This window comes from Sarcophilus harrisii, chromosome 4 (genome assembly GCF_902635505.1).
Source record: "Sarcophilus harrisii chromosome 4, mSarHar1.11, whole genome shotgun sequence".
Classification (NCBI taxonomy): domain Eukaryota; kingdom Metazoa; phylum Chordata; class Mammalia; order Dasyuromorphia; family Dasyuridae; genus Sarcophilus; species Sarcophilus harrisii.
In genome coordinates this window covers 147,148,055-147,170,258 of record NC_045429.1, presented here as the reverse complement: position 1 = coordinate 147,170,258, position 22,204 = coordinate 147,148,055, and the positions used below count along the sequence as shown (strand labels likewise).

General features: G+C 34.2%; 1 protein-coding gene and 1 long non-coding RNA gene across 4 annotated transcripts in view; one reads left to right on the top strand and one right to left on the bottom strand.

Moving 5' to 3' along the window:
* GRM1 (glutamate metabotropic receptor 1) overlaps nt 1–22,204 on the top strand; it is a 433,745-nt gene that overhangs the window by 74,492 nt on the left and 337,049 nt on the right. The gene's annotated exons all lie outside the window — the stretch shown is intronic.
* LOC116419139 lies at nt 1,487–9,281 on the bottom strand. The gene is made up of 3 exons (XR_004229408.1): nt 9,140–9,281; nt 6,368–6,499; nt 1,487–1,863 (listed from the first exon to the last, which is right to left on the bottom strand). It is a non-coding gene; the product is annotated as an uncharacterized LOC116419139 (long non-coding RNA).

The window sequence follows — 22,204 nt, the reverse complement described above, 5'->3', positions numbered from 1 at the left end:
TGGGTGGTGATACCAGCATCAAAAGAGAGAAGGGGGTATATGAAAGAGATGTTACCAAGGTAACACTGAAAGCTTTTGGAACAGATTGAATATGAGAGGTAAGAAAGAGTGGGAAGTTACCATGCCCCCCAGGAAATGAATCTATCTGAGGAGAAGGAGGAGAATGCCCTCAATTATATTAGCGAACTATGGGAGATGGAAAGAGTTTAGGGAAAAGATAATGATTTTGGATTTGGACATGAATTAAGAATTGGAGTTTAAGATGATCCAATCAGAGAAGTTCAATAGGTAGTTGGAGATGTATGTACCTATACACTGGACTGACTGATTTCTGAAGTTGAAGACATATAAAATTATTATTATCTCTTTTCCCAAAGTATTTGAAGGCAAACCAATTTGGTTTTGAATACCATCTCTTCTATTCATTATTCATGTTTTCTTGGATAAGTCACTAAGCTTCTCTGGGTCTCAGTTTCCCTATTTGTAAAGTGGAAAAGGTTGAAATAAATTACCAGATGACCTTTCAAGTTTCTTCTAGTTCTAAATTTGAAGTTGACAAAACCTAAATCAGTTAGATTTTTAAAATATGTCAAAATTTTTGAGTATGTGATTATTTGAATCTTTTCCCTATGGTATTTATACTTTTCTGTTTGGAAAAGATGGTGACTGTTTATTTTATAAATATCTTGAAAGTCTTGTGGATTTGTTGTTGATATAAAGCAACCATTATTATGTCTGAGACTTAAATGTTATTCTGTTAATTCTGCTTTCTAGGAAAATATCAGGATGTCAGTATTTGTAAATATGAATGGAGCAAAGAGCTTTTATAGTTCTATTTTAAGATTCCATATTGATGTGATAACAAGCTGTGTAAATAAAATTTATAGGCTAGATTGTCCTGAGGCAAAATTGTGAAGTGAGAGGAGTTGCCTGTGGGGCTCTCCCACCTTTCCTGGTTCCCTTTCCAACCCTCTGGTTCTATCCATCTGACAATAGTGAATCTTATTTGTGCTGATTCTTTAAGTGATAAGGGTTTTAGGTATGAATTTAGACCACTGATACTCACATTGAGTTATGGGAACTTTACTATAGAAATAAAAATTAAATGTCTTCAAGACTCAGTGAAATTAAACTTGAAAGATGAAATAATATATAACAGGGAGTAGAGAACTTGCCTTAGAGTTCTCAAACTATAAGACTGATCCTCTTTTTTATACTACAATCTATGGATCTCCAGATAGAATAATAATAACATGGATTATCTCAAGGATATTTTAAATTTCTCTCATGTACTAATATGTATTTGGGCTAGCTTCCTCTAATGTGATTCAGTTATACTGAAAGTATTAAAGGATCCCATACTATTAATCTCATGGTTATAAAATTTTTGTTTTCTTTCTTTCTTTCTTTCTTTCTTTCTTTCTTTCTTTCTTTCTTTCTTTTTTTTTTTACAGAATAAGAGAATTAATATTGGAAGGGACCTCAATAGCTATCTAGCCCAATCCATATCCAAAAGGAATTCCTGACAAATACATTCTTACCCGTTTTTGTTTGTTTGTTTGTTTTAGTATACTTCATCCCTGGCCAGGAACCTATAATCCTTGTTTCAAGTCATGCTCCAGAAATCCAAATCTATTTCTCAGACAGCATCTGCCTGGCCAGATGTTTACTTACTAATCTTTTCCCTCTCTGCTATCAAAAAAGGGTAGCAGTAAGTAAAATGAGACCTGTGTCCTTTGGGATCTTCACTTTCTTGTCCATTGGCAATGCTTTTGAAGCTCTTTTTAGTAGGATCATTTGTATCCCCCAATCACCAGTCATCATTTGTTCTTAGAGATTCTCTGGTATGTCTTAGACACATGCCTGGAAAAATGACAGAACTGTCAATTATTATTGTGCTGACAAATCACTGCCTCAGTACCTCCTGAGCAGTGCATCACCAACTATACCTAGCTGTGACTCTTTCCTCTGATACTTACTAGATGATCTTCTATTTGATAGCTTTTGTACCTCAATTATATACTTCTTTAGAGCATAAGAAGCTCCTTCTTCTTCAAAACATTCAACTCCATCCTTTTCAGGAAGGGTTTCAATTTTTTTTTAAACCTTTAGGTATACACTTGTTTTTTCTCTTTCCCTTCTTCCTTTGTGTGACATTCTCCTTCTCCACTTCAGATCCTTTTTTGTTTTTCAATTGAAACTTTGCTTGCATGTTAATTTTTTTTATGATGTTCAAGATTTCTCTGGGAATCTTGTATGTATAATGAAGAGTTGATTGTAGTTACATTAAGCTTAACTTCCCACTCAATTTAGAAAAGAGGATTTTTTTCAGATGAGATAATGAGTGATCTTTGCCTACAAAAACTCCAAAATCTGTGGGGCAGTGTGGGACTTGTAGAAAACTCATGCACATTATGTTAATGAACTCATGCACAGTATGAGAAAAACCACTTCAAAGCATGTGTTTATCTACTCATCTTCTGTAATGGCAAAATACAGGCTGAGAACAAGATTTAATCCAATGTCTGTTTTTGTCTGGTATAAGCTAAGAATTTTTTTTTTATATTTTTGATAATAATGATAATAACAATAGTGTTATTGTTCAGTAGTTTCAGTTGTATCTGACTCTTCATGATCCTTTTTGGGTTTTTTGTAGCAAAGAAGTTAGTGTGGTTTGCCATTTCTTCTCCAGCTCATTTTACAGATTGAAGAACTGAGGCAAACTGGGTTAAGTGATTTATCCAGAGTCCCACTGCTAGTAATTGTCTAAGGCCAGAATTGACCTCAGGAAAATGAGTCTTTCTGACTTCAGGCCTGGCCCTCTACCTACTATGCAGCATCTAACAATGACAACAATAACTAACATTTATAGAGAACCAACTATATGCGTTAAATGTTTTATAAATATTCTCTTCACAATAACTGTGGGAGCTAATTGCTATAATAATTCTCATTTTGGAAATGAGAAAATGGAGGCAAATATGTTAAATGACTTGACCAAGTTTATACAGTTAGTAAGTGTCTGGGGTAAGATTTGGGCTTCCTGACTTCAGATCCAGAGCACTATCTACTATATCAAATAGCTGCCTTATAATATCTTTAAAAAGTAAAGCTATGCTTAGCTCATAGATGTATAAAACCAGTCTGTGGGCTAGATTTGGCCATTCAGTAGTAGTTTGCTAGCCCTTTTTCTTTATTAAGAACAGCATTTTTTTTCTTTATGTTCTCAAAACTTTATGATATCCCTTTCTTGTCATAAATGAGTATAGGATCATAGTATCACAGATTTAGATCTGGGAAGAACTTATAGAACAATATGTCAAAACTTCTCATTTTATAGACAAGAAAACTTGTCACAAAATAGTTAAGTGCTCAGGATCATACAGCTAGTAAATATTTGAGATGGGACTTGAGAAGGGTTTCTAACTCCCATCCCAGTCCTCTTTCCATAATACACTGCTGCCTCTCAAAATGTGGTAACAGAAAAATACTTAGAAATCATCTATTTCTATGCATCCTCATTTTTAATAAAAAGAAACTAGGATTATACAGAGAGAAAGTGATATAAAGCTTAGATTTGACTCAAGTCTAAGATCTCCACAAAAGGCAATCAAAAAGGTAGTCAATATTCACTCCAGGTCAGTTATAGGACAGCTATTTATTTTCTCTACATAGAAAAAAACCTATAAAACAGAAAAGATTCATAAATGAACACTGGCAAAACTTGAAACAGTAATCTATAATTCTTACTATAATCTGATATACTTAAAACATTAAGTATGTATTTGAATTATATATTTAATAATTAATTTTAATTATATTTAATTAATACTTAAAACATAAAACATTTTATGGTACTGCTAAATAGGTATTTTACTATTTCTTTGGCCCAGGACTTTCTTAAAAAAACGTATTTAAGATTTATTTCTTCTGGAAAGCCAATGTTTGTTGTTAGACCAGTCAACTAGTATGTAGTAAGTGTCAACTATGTGCCAAGCATCAGAAATAAAAATACAAGTAGAAAGAAGGTGGTCCTTGTTCTTAAGGAACTTACTTTCAAATGGGGAAGATAATCCTTAAAAGGAAGCTTAAAGTGTGGGGAGGCTGAAAAGAGCAGAGGAAGATAAAGGTTCCTAATAGTGAGGCATGGAGGAATGATACCAGAAGATAGCCTGGAGAAGAAGTTATCACTGACATCCTCCTTAAATGGAAGAAAAAATCATTCTATCAGAGATGGCTGGAGAGGAGAGTGTTTCCAAGATTTGAATTCCAGGGCTGAAGTGAGGTTTCAGGATCAAAATCTGGGGAATGATAGCCAGCCTTCAGAAAGGTGACCTTTTTCTGAGGATACAGTTACAGAAACTATTTAAATTATCAATCAGTTAATCTCAAACTCATGAGGTTGTCTCATGGTTAAATTTGCAGATTTTAGGGCTAGAAATGAGGGCATTTAGGTAGGACAGTAGATAAAGTGCTGAGCCTTGAATTAGAAAGACTCATCTTCATGAGTTCAAATCTAGCCTCAGACACTTACTAGATGTGTGGCCTGGCAAAGTCATTTAACCCTGTTTGCCTCAATTTCCCATCTATAAAATGAGCTGGAGAAGGAAATGGCAAACCATTCCAATGTCTTTGCTAAGAAAATCCCAAATGGGGTCATGAAGATTCAGATTCAACTCAAAATGACTAAACAAGAAATGTCCATATCAGCAATGATATTTGTTTATCTATGCTCAGGGAAAAAATATGAAAGTAGAAGAAGTAGTCATTTGTTTAAGTATATGTTTAAGTATCTAGGCTCAGGATTGCCTAGGTGACATGTTGCAATCATTTTGATATGCCACTATATTTGCTAAGAGTAGAAAGTGAGGGCTCTTTATCCTTCGCCATTATAGGTAGCCCTACAGAAATTTTCATGCTACATGTTTAGGAGAAAAGAAGAGAATGAAAGTGGAAGTTTTGAATCCCCTCACAACATAGTATTTTCACCTTTTTGTTGTTGTTGATTCCGAAGTTCAATTCAAGAAGTGGACACATAGGTAGATAATAAAATCAACAGAGGACAAAGTTCTTTCAGCCTTCTATGTCCAGGGGTCCTCAAACTTTTTAAATAGGGGACCAGTTCACTGTCCCTCAGACTGTTGGAGGGCCAGACTATAGTAAAAACAAAAACTTTGTGTTGTGGGCCTTTAAATAAAGAAACTTCATAGCCCTGGGTGAGGGGAATAATCGTCCTCAGCTGCCGCCTCTGGCTCATGGACCAACATTTCCCTATAGATATTGTATCCACATGTTAAAATATAAATTCCTTAAGGGCAGAGACAGTCTTACTTTTGTATTAGTATGTCTAATGCATGCATACATACTACAATGCCTGGCAGAAAGTAGGAAATAAAAAATCATTATTAATTCACTTATATCCTCTGTTTTTGATCTCCTGATTTGTTGTCATCTCCTTTGATTACTTTTTTTTCCCCATTCATGCATATTTTCATGCTTCCCTCCCCTCTCCCCCAGGAAAGTTACAGGATATTGCTTGTTTCTACAAGGGGACAATTGCTGAAAAAGAATTTGATTTTTAATTGCTTAGAATCCAAAATAAACTTATAATCATAGGTAGCTTATGCCCACCGATATAAAAGCACCCAGGCCCTGCTAGAGGCAAAATTTTTCTTCAGGGTCCCTGCCATCTTTTCCCAGCTGGTCACCCTTTCTCCTCCTTTCTCTTCCCCTCTTGCTATTGTCAGAAAGAAAAGGGTAGGTGATTAACTTAGAGTCAGCCAGTTAGCATTTATTAAGCACCTACTTTGTGCTAAGGTAATAGGTGAAACAGTTTGGAGTAGAGAATAAAGGATTTGCCTTGGAGTTAAGAGCTAGGATTATTTTATCTTTGATACATGGCAATTATTTGACTAAGTTCTGTTCTTCCAAAGAGGTAATATGACATAGTTTGAATTTCAGGTGTGAATTTCACCCTCAGATAATTGCTACATAATGTTGGGTAAATTGCTTAAAGTCACTGTACATCAATTTCATCATCTGTAAAATAGGGTTAATAATAGCATCTACATCACGAGATGCAAGTGAAAAGATAGATATACAGTTCTGTAAACGCTAAGGAGCTATTTAAGCATGAGCAATTGCTACTATATGGTCAATATCACCTTTACTTTGTTTCTTCTCCCATCTTTCCTGTCTCTCAGACATTTATAGTTTTCTCACCTCCAAATTAAATCCTCTTTTTGTTCTTCCTGTTTTATGACTTACCTTTCCTTTTAATATCTTATAATCCATTTTAGGCCAATTACTTTGTCACTGGCAAGTCCTAAATCAAGTCCCTTTTTCCCAAGCCAGCCCTATAACATACCTCCAATAAATGTGTTACTTCCCCCAGGAGCATTTCCATTTTCAAAGAGGATAGAAGCATGATGTGACAAGACAGAGTTAGGAACCAGGACATGGATTACTGAGCAGAGGGGCCAGAGGCAGAAAGCAGTGTCTGAAATAGAAACAGGGCCAGTATCAAGATCAAGAACAGAATCCAAGGGAGTGAGGAAAGGAGAATGTGTATGGTCAGCATGCAGGGAGGCAATAGTAAAGGATATATATGGATTCGACAGTTTCCTCAATTTATTACACTCAGAATTTTTCTGATTCCAATGCTTTAGGTTTAATCATGTGAGACTGGCCCCTCTAAATCAAGGGTTCTTAAGCTTTTTTTTGTAGGCCTTTAAAAGTCTCTGGACCCCGTTTCAGAATAATGTTTTTGAATCTAGAAAATATATAGGATTAAAAATATAGCATTTTAAGGATTTCAAAGTATACAAAAACCCTGAAAGTCAGGTACTATTATTATCCTCATAAATGACTTACCCAGGGTCACACAGATATTATAGGTCTTGAGCTGGGATATGAGGTAGGACTTCATGTCCAGCAATATATATACATTTCATAACCTAGATTCCTAGAAACCAAGCCTACAAATGAAATCAATGCAATTATTAAAATATAGTTTTAAAAATGGAGGCAGCAAAAAAATTTGTAGTAGCTCTTTTTGTAGTGACAAGGAACTAGAAATTGAGTGGATGCCCATCAGTTGGGTAATGGCTGAATGTTATGGTGTATGAATGCAATGGAATGTTATTGTTCTATAAGAAATGATGAACAAGTCGATTTCAGAAAAGCCTGAAAAGACATATATGAACTGATGCTAAGCAGAACCAAGAGAACACTATATACATCAACAAAATTATGTGATAACCAACTGTGATGGACTTGGTTCTTTTCAACAATGAGGTGATTCAAAGCAATTTCAATAGACTTGAGATGAATAATGTCCACATCCAGAAGAAGAACTATGGAGACAGAATGTGGACTGAAGCATAGTATTTTCACCTTTTTGTTTGCTTGTTTTTTCTTTTTCATGCTTTTTCCCCCCTTTGGTCTGATTTTTCTTCCACAACATGACAAATATAGAAATATGTTTAAAAGGATTGCACATATTTACCCATATCAGATTGTTTGTTGTCTTGGGGAGGGAGGTGGTAAGGGTAGGAGGGAGGAAAATTTAGAACACAAAGTTTTAGAAAAATGAATGTTGAAAAATGGGTGCAGCTAGATGGTGCAGTGCATAGAGCATTGGCCCTGAAGTTAGGAGGACTTGAGTTCAAATTTTATGTAAGATACTTACTAACTGTGTGACCCTAGGCAAGTCACTTAACCCAGATCACTTCCAACAACAACAGTCAAATAAATTCACACATCCCAGATTAAGAACCCCTATTCTAAAGGGACCGGGGTCTACATAATTATGGCCAAAATAGTTCTTGATGCCAAAGCCTATTTTTAATTGGTGATGGGCAATAGGTTAGTAGAAGAGAAAGCTCTTTGTAAATTATGAAGTTATATAAATGGGAGCTACAATAAATTTCAAACTATTATCCACCAGATTCTTCTCTGCTGATTCATGAGAGTATAGAGGTGACCCTAGGCTCTCAAAGGCCATGTCAGCAGAACTTGATCTCTGACAAGTCTTAATAAGCTGGAAGGACTATTATTATTGCCAGTAATAGTCTTTTTTTGGGTCTGTTTTCCAGAATCAGCCTATCCAAATTCATAGAATTTCATCATCATGTTGGCTGCAGATTGGGAAATTTTTTTGGCCACATCAATTTTTTAAAAAATCCACTAACTGTTCCTTTCATGATTTTTATAAATAGATTTCTGTCTTTTCTCTCTGTATATTTACTTTTCTTCCTAGGCTGGGAGTGTTAGAATCCATTCTTTTTTCTTAATATTCTTAGTGCCTACAAAAATAATCTAAAAGGCTACTTCTTCTTTTAGGCCTTTCCTAATACTTTTTGATAGTAGAAGCCATTCTAATTATTTTTTATATTTTTAAATTTATATATACATATAATTTTCCCTGGTAAAATATAAGCTCTTTGAGGGTAAGGACTAGTTATTTTTTTCCCCTTTGTACTTTTAATACCCATCTATGTAAGTACATAGTCCCATAAGTGTATAATATGTGCAGGTGAATGATTGGTTGCTAAAATGTACAAAGCAGTGGGGCGGCTGGGTGACAGTGTGGAGTGATGGGCTGGGTTCAAATCTGGCCTAAGGTATTTACTAGCTGTGTAACTTTGTGGGATTCATTTAACACTGTTTGCCTCAAATTTCCTTATCTGAAAAATGAGCTGAGAAGGAAATGGCAAACCACCCCAGTATCTTTGCTAAGAAAAACCCCAAATGGGATAATGAAAAGTCAAATGGGGCTGAAAAAAATGACTGAACTGAGTAAACATTTATTAAACACCTACCATAGGATAAAGTATAGTGCTAGGCACCAAGAGTACAAAAACAGAATTAAAAACAGTCCCTTCCTTGAGAAGTTTATATTCTACTGGGTGGCTGAAACAGAAACACATAAGTTGATATATGATTTGAGGAGAAAGGGAGGACAAATAATTCACAGAATCAGAAAAGGCTTCCTAGGGGAGATAGCATGTGAGCTGCGCCTTGAGGTACTTACATAAGAAGGATAATTATTAATGTAATTTTATGACTCCTTCCATGAAATAGAAATCCTTTAATACTAACAGAGAGACTCGTGTATTTTTAATTCCAAATAGTTTACCTGCTCAGTCCTCTTTTTCTTTGACCTAACAGTAGATTCTCATTTGACTCATCAAGAAGCTATTGCTTCTCTTTTTCTTTCTTTTCTTTTAATGGATGGGGTGAAAATGTCAAGATCAGGACTCAGCACTAGGAGCAAACTGTGGGTTCAAGAACAGAACAGAATTAATTCCACTGAGAAAAGTAGTGGCCAAAAGTAGCTACTTTGATGATGAAAAAACATCTGGTCCTTGCTAAATGTCAGCCCAATGACTCCGAGTAGCATCTCTTATAATTACTTTGGGTTCACTTCATAAGCCTGTGCTTATAAGTACTCTGATTCTTATGTGATTGTGGCCTGATTTTTGCCTTGTACAACATTTTAGAATCTTCTTGTTAGTATGTACCTTAAAGAGGGGGGATTACATTTATAAGGTTTATGAGCCCAAATTTCAGCAAACAGAGCTTGTTAGAATTTCAGTCACATTACTGATGCTTTCCTCCTCTTCCCTTCAATCAGTTGGGGATAAAGAAACTTGGGTAAAAATCAGTAAGCGATGGCTACTAAAGGTATTCCTGGGGAGACAAGTTTTAGAATGAAGACCTAGATTTTTAAGCAATGCTGATTCTAAAGCTTTCCTGATTTTTCTACCTCCTTAATTCCGTCTTCCCTTCTGTTGTTTATGTCCAGATTATCCTGTACATAGTTTATTTGTAGATATTTAAACTATCTATTTCCAGTTATTTAAACTGTCTTTTCCTTCTCTCCCATTAGAATGGACTCTCTTTCATCTTTCTTTATATCCCTATCACTGAGCATAGTGTCTGACACTTAGTAGCATTTAATAAATTGATAGATTATAGTAATATTTGCTTTAAACATGTTTTTTCCATTCATGGATGCTATTGTTTAGTCATTTTAGTTGTGTCTGATTCTTTGTGATTCCATTTGAGGGTCACAGAGATACTGGAGTGGTTTGCCATTGCCTTCTGCAGAGAATTTTATAGATGAGAAAACTGAAGCAAGTGAGATTAAGTGATTTACCTGGGTTCACACAGCTAGTAAGTGTCTGAGGCCAGATTTGAACTCAGGAAAATGAGTCTTTTTGATTTGGGGCCCTGAAGGGGCTTAAGTGAATCCTTAATAAATGTTTAGTAGCTGACTGATAATGGTTATTTTAGCTTGATATCTATTTTGATCGGACTCCCTTTATTCTCTATTCTTTTTCTGCATTTTGTCTTTTAAATGATATTTTTCATTAAAGAAAATTTACAAAGTTTCAATGCCTTATCCATCCATTGGATGCCAAATCCATGATTTCATAAATTCCTAGAATAAGTAATGGAATAAGCATTTATTAAGGACTAGGTATTTTACAATTGCTATTTTATTTGACCCTCACAGTAACACTGGGAGGGTGATGCTATTATTTCTCCCATTTTACAGATGAAAAAACTGAAGTAAACAAAGGTTTAGTGATTTGCTGGGGAATCACATAGTGAGTAAGTGTCCAAAGTTGAACTTTAACTCAGACCTTCCTGATTTCAGGCCCAAACCTCTATCCATGGCACCATCTGGCTATCTGGTGTAAACTGGCAACTCCTCTGTCATGTATACCCCAGAAAACTTCCTGAGAGCACTGAGAGTTAGTGATTTGCTTTTGTTTACTTGTAGATAGTCTATGCTGGAGTAAAACTAAAACCTTGGTCTTTCTGACTCCAAAGCTGTCTCTATTTTTTTTTCCACCCTGCCTTTCTGACCTAGTACATTTGGAAGATAATATTAGATGAATAGAATTGTTTGTTAAAATAACTTAAGATCATGAAATGCACTTCCTAAAATCAAATCTCTAAATATGAAAAAAAAAGAAAGAAAAAGGAAGGATGTGTGTGAATAGGGGTTAAAACGTTGAAATGTGAGCTTTTATTTGCAAACCAAAAAGAGAAAATGCAGCTTTTTAGCAGGAATGAAAATTCCTATTTATATTCTGATGATTCTTTCCCGGTGCTTGTTACTTAATGCTCACTTCTCTATATTTCAAGAGTCCAGATTGTAGAAACTATGAACTGGGGCTATGGTGTAAAACTATAAAATAATAATAACATTTAGAAAGATACTATGTTATATAGTAGGTAATGTTGATAGTATGACACAGAATCAAGAAATAAAAGAGGTCAACCGATTATGTTGTTTGTGAATAGAGTAATATGATGCTAGACACAGAAGAGCTAAACAACATCACAGATAGTGAAATTGATTCTATAGGAATCATCTGGTTTCCAACCTAGCAGTCATTTCAGATCCACTTGTTTGTGGTCCAGGAGTATCATTGACTGGTTGAAAAAAAAGGTCAAAATCAATATCAAAATCAAAGAAAAGTTAAAAGAGAACAAACTACATTTGATTGCTGAAGCTCCAACCTAGCATATTTAAACAAGCTGACTTTGAAAAATGAGAGCTTTCCAAACATAGACATTGACTTTTTTCTTAAAGAAATTTAACCAATATAAAAGAGCTGATAAGGAGATTGAACTAACCCAGGAACCATTTAATATACACACAAAAAAGGCATCTCTCTGCCCAAAGTAAAAGGGTATCACTAATTTAGATTTTTTTTGCTCATTTGTAAAATAAAGGATTATTTTTGTTACTATTACTAACAGCATTCATTCATCAGCACATTAAGATTTACAAGGTATTTTACATATGTAAGATTTTGAATTGTATTGCCTTATGAAACGGTTACAGGCAGTTAAGAGAAAAACACAAACTTTTGTTGGTAGCTTTGTTTGGATAAAAAATTTATCCTTTAAATTATTACAAACAATCCATTTTCTGATCTTATAGATAGACACTGTAGATGGATGATTTTAGAAGGGCCCCAGAATTGAAAAGGAGTCATCTTGAGAATTGTAAGATACTTTCAAAACAAAACATGATCTTTTAATTAGCAATAGTCTACCAATGAAGCTAGATGACTATAGATCACAGAATACTAAAATTTTAGAAGAATGAAAATTGCAGCTAACCCAAAGGGTAATGAAAGTCTTAAAATTTTTTTTTATTATAGCTTTTTATTTACAAAACATATGAATAGGTAATTTCTCAACACTGACCCTTGCAAAACATTTTGTTCCAAAATTTTCCCTCTTTCCCCCCATCTCTTTTCTTAGAGGGCAGGTAGTTCAATATAGGTTAAATATGGTAAATTATATGTTAAATCCAATATATGTATATATATTTATACAGTTATCTTGATGTACAAGAAAAATTGGATCTAGAAAGAAAAAAAACCCTGAGAAGGAAAACAAAAATGCAAGCAGACAACAGCAGAAAGAATGAAAATGCTATGTTGTGGTCCACACTCAGTTTTTATAGTCCTCTTTCTGCATGTAGATGGCTCTCTTTATTACTGAACAATTGGAACTGGTTTGAATCACCTCATGGTTGAAGAGAGCCACGTCCATCAGAATTGATTGTGTATAATCTTGTTGTTGCCATGTATAATGATCTCCTGGTTCTGCTCATTTCACTGAGTATAAATTCATGTAAGTCTCTCCAGGCCTTTCTGAAATCATGCTGTTGGTCATTTCTTACAGAACAATAACATTCCATAACATTCATATGCCATAATTTATTCAGCCAATCTCCAATTGATGGGCATCCATTCAGTTTCCAGTTTCTAGCCACTACAAAAAGAGCTGCCACAAACATTTTTGTATATTGGCCCCTTTCCCTTCTTTAAGATCGCTTTCGGATATAAGCCTAGTAATAACACTGCTGGGTCAAAAGTTATGTTCAGTTTGATAATTTTTTGAGCATAGTTCCAAATTGTTCTCCAGAATGATTGCATTCATTCACAGTTCCACCAACAATGTATTAGTGTCCCAGTTTTCCCACATCTACAATATTCGTCATGTTCATATCCTTTGATATTTATCAATTGGAGAATGGCTTTATTTCTTATAAATTTGAATCAATTCTCTATATATTTTGGAAATGAGGCCTTTATTAGAACCTTTGAATGTAAAAAATGTTTTCCTAGTTTATTGCTTCCCTTGTAATCTTGTCTGCATTAGTTTTGTTTGTACAAAAATTTTTTAACTTAATATACTAAAAATTATCTATTTTACGATCAATAATGATCTCTAGTTCGTCTTTGGTCATAAATTCCTTCCTCCTCCACAGATCTGAGAGGCAAACTGTCCTATGTTCTTCTAATTTATTTATAATATCATTCTTTATGTATAGATCATGAACCCATTTTGACCTTTTCTTGGCATACTGTTTTAAGTGTGAGTCAATACCTGGTTTCTGCCATACTAGTTTCCAATTTTCCTAGCAGTTTTTGTCAAATAGTGAATTCTTATCCCCAAAGCTGGGGTCTTTGGGTTTCTCAAACAGTAGATTGCTATAGTTATTGACTATTTTGTCCTAGTGAATAGCTAACCTATTCCACTGATCAACTAGTTTATTTCTTAGCCAGTACCAAATGGTTTTGGTGACTGCTGCTTTATAATAGTTTTAGATCTGGTACAGCTAGACCACCTTCATTTGATTTTTTTTTCATTATTTCCCTTGAAATTCTTTTGTTCTTCCAGATGAATTTTGTAGTTATTTTTTCTAGGTCAGTAAAATAGTTTCTTGGGAGTGTGATTGGCATAGCACTAATTAAATAGATTAGTTTAGGTAATATTGTCATCTTTATTATATTCACTTGACCTATCCAAGAGCACTTGGTATTTTTCCAGTTGTTTAGATCTGACTTTGTGTGGAAAGTGTTTTGTAGTTTTGTTCATGTAGTTCTTGACTTACTTTGGCAGACAGATTCCCAAATATTTTATACTTTCGAGAGTTATTTTAAATGGAATTTCCCCTTGTGTCTCTTACTGTTGTATTTTGTTGGTGATGTATAAAAATGCTGATGATTTATGTGGATTTATTTTGTATCCTGCAACTTTGCTAAAGTTGTGGATTATTTTAAATAGCTTTTTAGTTGATTCTCTAAGTATACCATCATATCATCTGCAAAGAGTGATAATTGATTTCCTCATTACCTACTCTAATTCCTTTAATCTCTTTTTCTTCTCTTATTGCCAAAGCTAGCATAGTAACAGTGATAGTGGGCAATCATGTTTCACCCCTAATCTTACTGGGAATTTATCCCCATTACATATGATGCTTGCTGATGGTTTTAAATAAATGCTACTGACAATTTTAGGGAAAAGTCCTTTTATTCCTATACTCTCTAGTGTTTTTAATAGGAATGAGTGTTGGATTTTATCAAATGCTTTTTCTCCATTTATTGAGATGATCGTATGGTTTTTGTTAATTTGGTTATTGATATAGTCAATTATGCTAATAGTTTTCCTAATATTGAACCAACTCTGCATTCCTGGTATAAATCTTACTCCGTCATGGTGTATTATCTGGGGGATGATTTTTAGTAATCTCTTTGCTAGTATTTTATTTAAAATTTTTGCATCAATATTCACTAGGGAGATTGGTCTATAATTTTCTTTCTCTGTTTTTGTCCTACCTTGTTTAGGTATCAGTACCATTTCTGTGTCATAAAAAGAATTTGGTAGGAATCCTTTTCAAATAGTTTATATAGTATTGGAGTTAATTGTAAATCCATCTGGTCTTGGGTTTCTTTCTTAGGGAGTAGATTAATAGCTTGTTCTATTAATTTTTCTTCTTATTATTTATTAAATTAAATATTTTTCAAAAATGGGACTATTTAAGCAATTTACTTCTTCCTCTATTAATCTGGGCAGCCTATATTTTTGATGGTATTCCTCCTTTTTCACTTAGGCTGTCAAATTTATTGGCATAAAGTTGTACAAAATAACTCCTAATTATTGCTCTAATTTCTTTTTCATTTGTGGAAAGTTCTCCCTTTTCATTTTTAAGACTAACAATTTGGTTTTTCTCTTTCCTTTTTCTAATCAAATTTATTAAAGGTTTATCTATTTTGTTGGTTTTTTTTCATAAAACCAACTCTTAAGTTTTATTTATTAATTCAATAGGTTTTTATTTTCAATTTTATTAATCTCTCTTTTTGTTTTTAGAATTTTAAGTTTGGTATTTGATTGGGGGATTTTAATTTGCTCTTTTTATAGCTTTTTTAGTTACAAGCCCAATTTATTGATCTTCTCTTTCTTTATTTTATGCAAGTAAGCATTGGGAGATGTAAAATTTCCCCTCAATACCACTTTGGCTGCATCCTATAAATTTTGGCATGCCTCATTATGGTCATTCTCTTGGATGTGTCTATGACTTACTGTTTTACCCATTCATTCTTTAGGATGAGATTATTTAGTTTCCAATTACTTTTTGGTTTATTTTTCTTTGGCTTTTTATTGAATGTAGTTTTTAATTGCATCATGATCTGAAAAGAATGAATTTACTATGAAGAAGCTTTTCTGCATTTGATTTTGAGGTTTTTATGTCCTAATATATGGTCAATTTTTGTAATAGGTTCCATGAAGTGCCGAGAAGAACATGTACTCCTTTCTGTCTCCATTCAATTTTCTCCAAAGATATATTATACCTAACTTTTCTACTATTCTATTTACCTCTATAACTTCTTTCTTATTTATTTCGTGGTTTGATTTATTTAGTTCTGAGAATGCAAGGTTGAGATCTCCCACTATTACAGTTTTGCTGTCTGTTTCTTCTTGCTGCTCTCTTACCTTGTCCTTTAGGAATTTAGATGCTATACCACTTGGTGCATATATGCTTAGTATTGATATTGCTTCATTATCTATGGTACCCTTTAGCAAAATATAATTTCCTTCCTTATCTCTTTTAATAAGATCAATTTTTGCTCTTGCTGGATCTGAGATCAGGATTGCTACCCTTGCTTTTTTTTTTTTTTACTTCACCTAAAGCATAATAGATCTTGCTCCAGCCTTTTACCTTTACTTTGTATTTATCACTTTGCTTTAAATGTGTTTCTTGTAAATAATATATTGTAGGATTCTGGCTTTTAATCCAGTTTGCTATCTGCCTTCTCTTTATGGGAGAGTTTACCCCATTCACATTTACAATTAAAACTACTAATTCTGTATTTTTTGTCATCTTATTATCCCCAGATTATACTTTTCTCTTTTCTTTTCTCCTTTTGCTCCTCCTCAGTATTTAACTTATGAGCACCACTTGCCTCAAGCAGCCCTCCCCCTTTAGAATCCCTCCCCCTTTCCCCTTTCTTATACCTTTTCCCTATTATATTTATTTTCCCTTCTATTTAGCTTACCCATTCCCTTTTCACCTTTTCCCTCTCACTTTTCAATAAGGTGAGAAGTTTCTCTGTAAACCAAATATGTCTAATATTTTCTCTTTGAGCCAAATCTCAAAGTAAAATTCACACAATGTTCATCACCCTCTCTTCTTTTCCTCAAATACAATGGGTTTCCTTTGCCTCTTTGTGAGATGTAATTTCCCTCATTTTACTTCCACTTTTCCCTTTTTCTGGTACAATACCCCTTTCTACCTCTAGTTCCATTTTAATATTATAACAGTAAAATCAAATTATATATGCACTTTTTTTGTATACCTATAATAGAAACACAGTTTTCAAGAGTTCTTTTTACCTTTTTCTGCTTCTCTTGAGTCCTATATTTGAAGGTCAATTTTTTTTTTTGTTTAGCTCTGGTCTTTTCATCAGAAATAAATAGAATTCACCAGTTTCATTGAATGCCCATCTTCTTCCCTGCAAAAAATGCTCACTTTAGCAAGGTAGTTTATTCTTGGCTTCATTCCAAGTTCCTTTGCCTTTTGAAATATCATATTCCAGACCCTTTGATCCTTTAAGGTAGAAGCTGCTAGATCCTGGGTAATACTTATTGTGGTTCCCTTGGTATTTGGTTTTTTTCCCTGGCTGCTTATAATATTTTTTCCTTGGTCCAATAGTTTTGAAATTTAGCCATGATATTCCTTGGAGTTTTAATTTTGGGATCTCTTTCTGGAGGAGTTCAGTGCATTCTTTCAATGGCTATTTTGCCTTCTGATTCTATGATATCAGGGCTGTTCTCTTTGATGATTTCCTAAAAAATAGTGTCTAGGCTCTTTTTTTTTCATCATGGTTTTCAGGGAGTCCAATAATCCTTAGATTGTCTCTCCTAGATTTATTTTCAGGTAAGTTGTTTTCCCAAGTAGGTATTTTACATTTTTTTATTTTTTTCATTTTTTTGGTTTTGCTTAGTTGATTCTTGATGTCTCATCGAGTCATTCATTTCCATTTGTTGAGTTCTGATTTTTAGTGAATTATCTTCTTCATTTACTTTTTTACTTCTTTTTGTATTTGTCCAATTGCATTTTTTAAATGAGTTGTTTTGTTCTATGGAATATTTTTCCATTTCACAAATTCTGTTTTTTAAGGAGTTATTTTCCTTTTCCATTTCACAAATTTCATGGAGTTGTTTTCTTTTTTCATTTTGTCAAATCTGTCTTTTAATAAATTACATGCCTTTTCCAAACCCTCTTGCAAAGTCTTCCTTTCCTTTCTCCATTTTTCTTTTAGCTCTCTTTTAAGATCTTTTAAAATTTCTTCTAGGAGAACCTTGTGTGATAGGGACCAGTTTATACCACCTTTTGGGGCTTCATCTGGAGAAAATCTGCTTTTAATCTCCTCAGGGTTTGAAATCTGTTCTCTTTCACCATAAAAACTATCTATGATTAGAAATATCTTTGCCTTTTTACTTATTTTTTTTTTTTTAAACTGGGATCCACTTTTAGGGCAAGGGAGGTTTTCCAAGCTTCCTCTATAGTCAGCAAAGTGGCAGCTGCACTGGGATCATGCTGATTTACTCTTAGTACTGGGTGAGTGTGGCTAGGTCCTGTGAGACTCTGCTATTTTGGCGCTTACTATTTACCTTTTGTGTTGGATGTTTAATAACTTCTCTGCTGATCTACTGGCTTGCAACCAGATCAGAGTAGCCAATACTGGTGTAGATTCCTCCTCATAGATTCTCCACAGCATGGAATCTGCACTGCCCCATGGAGACCACACCTGACCCGGGTCTGCACATGTGCTGGCATCTTTGCTCTGTGTGGCTGTGCCTGTGCCTGCCCACCTTCCTTTGTGCCTGACCAAAACAGACCTCTTCTGGCAATCTTCAAAATTATCTTCTGTTGGTAATTTGCTGCATTCCCAGCATTCATGGATTCTGCCAGTCCAGAACTAACTCAGAGGCTGAATTTGCTAATTAGTTGAGGATTCTGGGAGAAGATCAGGTAGAAGCATGTGTTCTCTCTGCCATCTTGGCTCCACCTGAAAGTCTTTTTATGGTGGATATTAGTGGTATAAGTAGGGCACAATAATGATAACTTGCAAGCAAAAAATAATGCAAGACATCAGAAAAGTATATGTATGATTAGAGAAGGATGGACCAGTAATATAGTAAGAATAAAGGAGATCAGATGGATGTTACATTGAATATGGTATATTGGTTGGTGCCTGTAAGATATTTAAAGAACTAGTGAAAACTTAGTGCATTGTCATAGATCCTTTACAAAATATTTGCTAAAAACATAAACAAGCATTGTGCAATAAGAGAAGAGACTGAAATTTGAACACAAGGAGGATAATGAGGAGATATATCCAAAGTTCCTAAGTATGGTCTACTGGGGGAAAAAACCCATGGCTTTGGTATCAGAAAGAGCAAAAGCATGAGAAAATGGAAGATAGTTAATTTAACTAGAATAAAGAATATAGAAAAATAGCAGAATACGTAGCTGGAAAGAGATTTTAAATGATATATTGAGGCTTTTGGACTTCTATTTTATTGTCAATGGAGAGTCCAAAAGCCTCAATGAGAAACTGGACTGTTTTGATAGAAACAGAAATAGAATGGAGGGGACTGATGAGAAGAAGAAAGATGAGGATGATTAAAAATAATAAATAGCATTTATGTAGTGCTTTAAAGCTTGCAAAGAACTTTGAATATTATCTTTGATTCTCAAAATGACCTGGGGGATGGAGATATTATTATTCACATTTAACAGATGAGGAAAGTGAGAGTAAGAAAAGGTAAATTATTTGCCTAGCCTTACACATCAAGGAAGTGTCTGAAACTGGATTTTAACTCAAATCTTCTTGACTCTGCTTTCAGTGCTCTATCCTCTATAGCATCTAGCTATATGAATTATTATTATTATTATTATATATTATAATTATTATTATAATGCTATCATAGCAGATACATTATTGAGGCATGATTTTCAGGGTTCACAAAACTTATTGAATGTATTGAATTGAAGTGACAATGGAAGCTAAAAAAGATTTCCCAAATTTATTATGAATTCCAATTGTGGAACATACAATAGTATAGAACATTTAAGGATTTAAATCAACAGTCTAAATATAAAACAAAAAAGGACTAACTCTATGCAAGTGAAGCAGAAAAAGGTCTAGGTCTCATCACGGTATTCTAAGGCTGTCATGAGTGAACAACAAAGCTTTGTACTGAAAAGCAACAATTGTGACATTGAAAATAGGAGTATAAACTAAAGGAATCATATATTACTCCTCCAGTTACTCTCAATGCTGATCAGATCTTTGTAGCTCTGTATCGTTACTTAGGTATAGACATCTTAAATCATGTGGAGAACTTGGAGGGACTTCAAAGCAAAATGATCAACAGTATTCAACTCAAAAATCATGATGTACAAGTGAAGAAACAGTTGTCTCTTTTCTAATTTGTGGGTCCTAACTCTCTGAAGTGGAGCATAGTTGGAAAAAGGAAAGGAGCAGTACAGGAGAAGCACTGATAAGAATTCTCCAAGGTTCCACTACCCTGCAATCAGCTTCCCTGAAGCCCTGAGTAGTACTGGTTTTTATAATAATTTGATATATGAATGACATTGTTATCAAGTGACCATTATCTTTAGGCAATACCATAGATAGCAGCTGGTTCAATTCTTAGTTCACAGGTATAATTCTGCATGCAACAGAAGAAAATACGAGTAGTACGGGGAGGGGGAGAGGGAGGGAGAGAGAGAGAGAGAGAGAGAGAGAGAGAGAGAGATGAAGGGAAGAGGGGGGAAAGAAAGGGGGAAAGGTAGGGAGAGAGGGGGAGGAAGAGAGGAGGAAAAAAGGGGTGAGAGAGGAAAAGGGAGTGAGAGATTCCCCATCCTCATCCCTATGGAATTTCTGGCTTCTTTCAAGACTTAAGCACAGGTGCCACTTTCTACAAGAAACTTATCCTGAAACTTCCCTGCATCCTGTATCTAGTTCCCAAAGTTAAGCACTCTATTTATATCTATTTAATATATGTATATATATATATAATATGTTGTTTTTGCATATATGTTAATTCTTCTTTGATAGAATGGGAATTTGACGGGACGTAGTTTTTGATTGTTTATTTAATTAAGTGTCCCGCACACAAGAGATTCTTAATGCTTGATAAATGAACAAATGAATACATGAATATATGCTTTTATGGTTCTTTAATCTTGGAGAAGAGAAATCTGAAGCATGACTTTTAAACTATGAAGGATTGCTGTAAATGAGATTGTGGCTAGTTTCCTATTATACAGAAATATAAAAAAGAGAAAAGGGTTTGATTTCATTTTTAAGAATCTAGCTTAACCCTGAGGATTTCTGAGCAACAATGGTTAAATACTTTTCCAGAGGAGAATATGAAATCTCTTAAAATGGAATGTCTTTTAAAATGTGAATTGATTCTTAAACTTTCAGAGACTTGCTTGGAAAGAGAAAGTTAAATGGGCATGATTTCTGTCAGTGATTGACTGGTGACCACAGCTCTGGAACAGTAAGGAATTAAGAGGCAGTTTGAGGTGCTTTTAAATACTTAGAACGGATTTAGCTGGGCAAGAGAAATAGGAAAAGGTAGGATAAACCTTAGGTAAATTAGGCAAAAAGAGGAAAAAAGGGAAAATTTCCAAAAGTTTTTCAAAAATAAAAATTCCAACTGTTCTTTTCTATCTCTTTAGGAAAAATAAGGGGAGATACATGGGGAAATTTAGGATATGTAAGAAAATATTGCTAATAAAATTTTAATTTTAAAAATAAATAAAAATTCCTTCTTTAAGATCCCAACTAAAACACATCTTGGATATTTTTGAGTCATACTTTCCTTCTAGGAACTTATAGATTTAAGTTGTAATAAAAAAAAAACAACAACACTTTTTTCTTATTATGACTGAAAATAAATGATGAAACCATGAAGACAAGAAGTTTTAAAGGAAAAAAAAAATAAGACTTTTTATATTTAACAGGCCATGGGATTCTGATGTCAGACTCTGGGAGGGGCTTCTTTACTCAGGTAGAGTGAGCCCCCTACTGGTAGACCATATCTATCTATGGACTGGCAATACCTGTCATAGCCATTACCTCACCCCCTCAAGACCACTAGGAAAATGTCTGCTCATTTATTTGAGCTCCCAAAATTTCTCCAGCTATTTCACACAGGAGGGCAGTTTTGGTTTTTCTTTTTATAAAATAATGCTTCCCACCCTTCCTCCCTGCAAGGAAACCCCCCAACAACCCAGAAACAAAAGGAAACATTTAAATATAGAAAACCCAGCAGGTGTATGGAGGAGGTATAGTGTTCAAGGAGAAAAAGGATTAGGTTTTTGAAAGAAAGGGGAAAGATGTTTTCCATTTCAGATTCTGCAAATCCTCTTATCTATTAAAAAGCATATAACAGGATACTTGGTTTCACGGGCAATAATCATAACTAGGCTACTTGTAGTATCTATAAATCCAGATTATAATCTGAAATTTAAGAACATTATAGTGATTATTGCCGAAAATTCCACAGAGCAATTATTATAACATAGATAAAACTATACAAACTCAGTTTGAAGATCAAGAGACACTGGTATCCCAGAATGTTACATTAGAAATTTATCATACCTGGAGATACTTCACCAGCTGGGCAATTAACAGATTAGGATTGTCATTATTATACCTCACCAAATTAAGAGAGTCTGCTGTAAGACAGAACAAAAATTTAGTACACTTGTAGTTGTCCAAGTTACCTCTGTATCTCTGAATTATCAACAATAGTAGATTCATATGCTGGGGCAGAATGCTGAGGAACAGCAACTTTCCCA